The following is a 5,663-nucleotide window of genomic DNA, read 5'->3' on the forward strand; positions in this document are numbered from 1 at the left end:
AGGAGGAAGTAAAGAGGTATCAGGCACTGCAGAGGTCAAAGAAGACAAGAACTGAAGAATGTCTGTTGGGTTTGGCAATTAGGTGGTCAGTGGGGACCTTGGCAAGAGTAGTTTCCGTGGAGCAATGCGGGGTGGGCAGAAACCAGATTACTATGGTGTAAGGAGTCGAGGGGGTTGACGAACTGGCCAGCAAGTCTACACTGCTCATTGGAGGAGCTTGGCTTTGGTGCCGAGAAACGAACCCACCTCGTTCTTTGACAACCTCCAGGAAACACCAATCCTCCATATCCTGGCTCAAATTCCAGCAGTTCAGGGCCATGGTTTGGCTCCTAGAATGCCTCCTACTTCTCTTCTGCCTCTCCTCTCCTGTCTGTCAATCCTTCAGAGCCCAGGCCAAGGAACGCCTTTACAAGGAAGCCCTCTCTGCCTGCCCTTGCCCTTAATGTGACTCTGGTAGCCCGGAAAATTGGTATCTTCTAGCAAGTGAAAGTTTTATCCTTCTAAGTGTCCACTCAATACAGTGCCTTGTTTTACTAAGAGGTTCATTTTGTTTGTCTTGCTTTATCAGTTACATGAAGCCTCCCTGAGATTAGAGACCACCTCTGAGTATTTACTGAATGAATGAATGTATGACCCAGCGCACAGAGCCTGGCCCACGATTGTGTCCATGGCAGGTGGGGCTCAGAAAGACACCTGTAGAATTGAAATGAATGGACTTTGACTTTAACTCAGCTGGACTTTCTCCAGGAAGTAAATTTCAAGTTGATTAATCAACTAATTGAAAAACTCCTTCTATGATCTGGGTAGAGTTCTAGACAGTGAGCAAGAAAGATGAGGTCCCTGTTTTCTTAGAACTTACTTCCTACTGGGAAAGACAGACAGTAAACAAGAAACCAGTGAAAGAGCAAGATTGTATCACTTTGGCAACTGTTCTGATGGAAGTAAATGAATGATGTGCACCAGTGTAACTAGATATGCGAATGGGTTGGGTGGGCTTTTTAAAAAAATTAAATTAATTAATTAATTAATTACTTAATTTTACTTTTGGCTGCGTTGGGTCTTCATTGCTGCGCGCGGGCTTTCTCTAGTTGCAGCAAGCAGGGGCTACTCTTCGTTGAGGTGCATGGGCTTCTCATCGTGGTGGCTTCTCTAGTTGTGGAGCACGGGCTCTAGGCGCACGGGCTTCAGTAGTTGTGGCTTGTGGGCTCTAGAGCGCAGGCTCCGTAGTTGCAGCACAGGGGCTTAGTTGCTCTGCGGCACGTAGGCTCTTCCCTGACCAGGGCGCGAACCCGTATCCCCTTCATAGGCAGGTGAATTCTTAACCACTGAGCCCCCAGGGAAGTCCCCAGAGTGGGCTTCTTTAGAAAGAGTCATCAGAGAAGACTTCTCTGAGGAGGCGACCTTGGAGCCGAGACCCGCTAGATGAGAAGGAGCCAGTACCAAACTTTAACTTGGCCAATGGAGCAGAAACCAGTATGACAAGGGTCACACACACCAGCGAGGTTGGACAAGTAGACAAGAGCCAGACCATGGAGGCCCTTGAAGGCAATGGTAATGAGTTTGGATGGACTGCTAGCACAGAAGGAAGACACTGCATAGCAAGCATGGGGGTGATGGGCTCGGATGTACGTTATCAAAGGTTGGCAGCTTGGGCTAAGGAGGTGGCAGCACAGATGGAGAGAATTAGACGGTCTGGGGAAGTATTGAAGGTGGAAGGTGGGGTGGGGGATGGGCACTGACTGCAAAGACGAATTCCTTCTAACCTTGCTGTGTGTACACAGTCCCTGGGAGAGGAGATGCCTGGAGGCCAATGGGGGGTTCTCTCACCAAGGGCGAAGGAAAAGCACTGAACTGGGAATCAGGACATCTGAGTCCTCCATATCTTAGGCATGGAGACTGGACTGGGTCAACTCTAAAGGCCCTTCCAGCCCTAGCAGCCCAGGCCTTGGTCTATGTCAGTTGTTGGGGCACCTAAAGGGGGAAGTGTCAAAGGAGCTGTAAATCAAGGTTGATTTCACAGAGCAAAGGCCCAGGTCTCTGTCTCCTGGGCTGCTTACCCTGGGGTGATGTTAGTCCTTTCACCACCTCTTATCTGCCCCCAGGGAGATGTTGGCTAAGCCCAGGCAGCAGGCAGTTGATCAGCTCTGAAGTTCTGGCTCCTGCAGCTCATTGCTTCTCTGAGGGCAGAACTTGGAGCTAGAAGAGGCTAACCAGCCTCTTATGGTCTGAGGGGAAGGGTGGTGGGACCTCTGGCTGGAATCAAACCTCCCTTTCTCCCTGTCCATATTTCCTGACCTTCTTTCCCTGGGTTCTTTAGAAGGTCCTCCAGTCCATTCCTTTGGGACACTCCCCTGTGCCAATCAATCCCCCACCATCAATTGCACTAACTGTAAGTTTCATCCGGGGAAGGAAATGGGCCTCGAGGGTTGTATGTGTCTTCTACGCCACATAACAAATTGGCACAGATTTAGTGACTTCAAACAGCACACATTTATTAGCTCATAGTTCTGTAGGTCAGAAGTGTGGGCATGGCAAGGCTGGATTTTCTTTTCAGCATCTCTCAAGGCTAAAATCAAGGTGTCGGCTGAGCTGTGTTCTCATCTAGAGTTCAGGGTCCTCTTCCAAGCTCACATGGTTGTGGTAAAATTCTGTTCCTTCTGCTGTTCCTGGCTGGCTGTCACATGGGGGCTGCTCCACATTCCTTGCCCTCCGTCCTCAAAGCCAGCAATGGAGAGCCTCCCTTGGGTTGAATCCTGCTCATGTTTGTAATCTCCGACTTCAGAAAGAGCCCAGTCACTTTAAAGGGCTTGCCTGATTAGATCAGACTCATCCGGGATATTCTCCCTTTCATAAGGTCAGCTGTGCCATATAATATAACACAACCATAGGAGTAAAATCCATCCTCTGTCCCTATGTGCAGTCCGAGGGATTATGCACCATATGTGTACGGGAGAGTGGGAGAAGGATCTTCAGGGACGTCTTAGAAGTCCGCTGATTACGAGAGCCAAGGAGGACGTTTTTGGTGGAGAAGGATGGAGGTCATTCCTGGCAATTTGAGAACAGATCATCCAGTAAAGTGAGAAGTTCCTTTGCCTTTTGGGAGGCCATAGAGCCATCTTATGGATGGTTTGAACACTCACCCTAGAAACATCACACCATATGTTGTCTATGTTTGCAGAGTTCATGGCCCCTGGAATCCATTCATCGTTTCTAGGTTGATAAACCCTGGGGCAGGGTGTGGGGAGGGTGCAAGTGGAGATGAGGGCTGAGCAGTGTGAGTTGGGTATTTGGAGCTGCAGTGCTTTCTACCTTCAAGCTGCTCTGTGTTGGTCATGGGAGGGACATAAACCAGACTTCCTCGGTATTGGCCACCTTCGCCAAGGTGACCTCTGCTCAGCGCCCTGTAGACACGTGTGCACATTTGTGGCAGGGCAGATGCCTCAGTGCCAGGTCTGCCCCTGCACAGGCTGTACCGGGGCTACAGCAAGCTCTCCCATGAGCCTAAAGTTGGGATGAGTCCCTGAGAATGAGATCAGGAAAGATGAAATACAGGGGTTGTCTGCTGGGATCCCCCATGGGAGTGCTGATATGGAAATGGATGACTGAGTCTGTTTAGGGTCATCCAAGCTCTGGAGTAACTTTGGGAGGTAGAAAGGGGGATTCCTAAGACTCAGGATCTTGCAATGTTTGTCCAACACTTCTTGGGGGAAGAAGGCAGGCCTGAGGCTGAAAGGCACTGGGCCCCGAGACCTCCAGCTCTCTGCTTCCATTCAAAATCCAGGTAAACTGAGCACACTGTAGCTTGGGATGCAGGGAGAGAACATGCTGATCAGAGGGCCCTAAGTGGGTCCCTTGCGGATATAGGTCAACCTAAATTATATCATTGGTACCGGATGTAGACATTGGTCTCTTGAGAACTTGATTAATGTGGGTCAGCCCAAAGACCTCAGTCACTTACACAAGTAGCTGTCATTTGTTGAGCAATAACTGAATGCCAGTTTCTGTGCTAAATGCTGTATCTGTTAGGGCTTTTAGTGGCAGGCAAAAGAAACTCTCCCTGGCTGATCTGAGAGAAAAACGAATTTATCAAAAGGAAATGGGGGGCTTCCCTGGTGGCGCAGTGGTTAAGAATCTCCCTGTCAATGCAGGGGACACGGGTTCGAGCCCTGGTCTGGGAAAATGCCACATGCCACGGAGCAATTAAGCCCAAGCGCCACAACTACTGAGCCTGCGCTCTAGAGCCCGTGCTCCGCAGCAAGAGAAGCCACCGCAATGAGAAGCCCGCACACCACAACGAAGAGTAGCCCGTGCTCGCTGCAACTAGAGAAAGCCTGCAGGGAGCAACGAAGACCCAACGCAGCCAAATAATAAAAATAAAAATAAGGAAATGGGGTTGAGACTTCCCTGGTGGTCCAGTGGTTAAGAATCTGCTTTCTAATGCAGGGGATGTGGGTTTGATACTAAGATTCCACGTGCCCCGGGGCAACTAAGCCTGCGTGCTCTAGAGCCCGCGTGCCACAACTAGAGAGAAGCCCGTGTGCCACAACGAAGTGCCCATGCACTGCAATGAAAGATCCCGCATGCCTCAACGAAGATCCTGTGTGCTGCAAGTAAGACCTGATGCAGCAAAATAAATAAATAAATATTATAAAAAAAAAAAAGGAAAGCGGGTAGATCATAAGTTTGCAGGAAGGGCTTAGAGGACCAGGTGTGAGGCCAAAACCAGGCCACAGATCAGGTCTGGGGAAGATCCCACTGCTGCTGCTGAGATTCAGACCTTGTGGCTGGCACCCAGGGTGCTGTAAGGCTTGGACCTTGGGTCTATCCTCTAGCCCTATGACCACTGCAGCCCCAGGAGCTCAATCTCTCTTTTTTAAAAAATATTTTATTTATTTATTTTTGGCGGCACTGGGTCTTAGTTGCAGCACTTAGGCTCTCTAGTTTTGGCGTGCGGGCTCAGTAGTTGCAGCGCGTGGGCTTAGTTGCCCCGTGGCATGTAGGATCTTAGTTTCTCGACCAGGGATTTAACCCACGTCCCCTACATTGGAAGGTGGATTCTTAACCACTGGACCACCAGGGAGGTCCCCAGGAACTCAGTCTCATCATTACTACCACCAGAGAGAGGTCTTCATGGCCCCCACTTTTTGGTCCCTAGCTGTATTCGAAGTCTTGAATAGATGCTTCTATGTGATGGAGCCTAGTCGTATGCCTTAGCTATGAAGGAAGCTGGGAATCTATCTGTCACATTTGTCTTCAATAATAAGAGGCCTGGCCCCCACCAAGATCCATAGGAAATGGAATCCCAGAAGCCAGAAGGCAAGGAGGAGGCTGTGCAGCTCACGGCGTGTCTGCTGCAAATGTGCTATCTCATTCGTTCCCAGCGAGGCAGATGTTGTTATCCCCACTTTATGAACAATGACAATGAGGTACAGAGAGGTTAAGAAGCTTGTCCAGTGTCACACAGCTACTAAGTGGTAGAGTCTCAATTCAAACTGGGACTGTCTGATTCCAGAACCGACACTCTCAGCCACTGCTCTATACCTCCACTGGATGTCAAGGAAATGGAATTTCTGTGTTCACTTAGCTGTGGATTTCAGACTGTGGATTGTGTGACCTAAAGGAGAACTTCCCAGGACTTCCCCGGCGGTGCAGTGGTTAAGAAT

Source organism: Mesoplodon mirus (assembly GCF_964341445.2).
Source record: "Mesoplodon mirus genome assembly, chromosome: 7".
NCBI lineage: Eukaryota > Metazoa > Chordata > Mammalia > Artiodactyla > Ziphiidae > Mesoplodon > Mesoplodon mirus.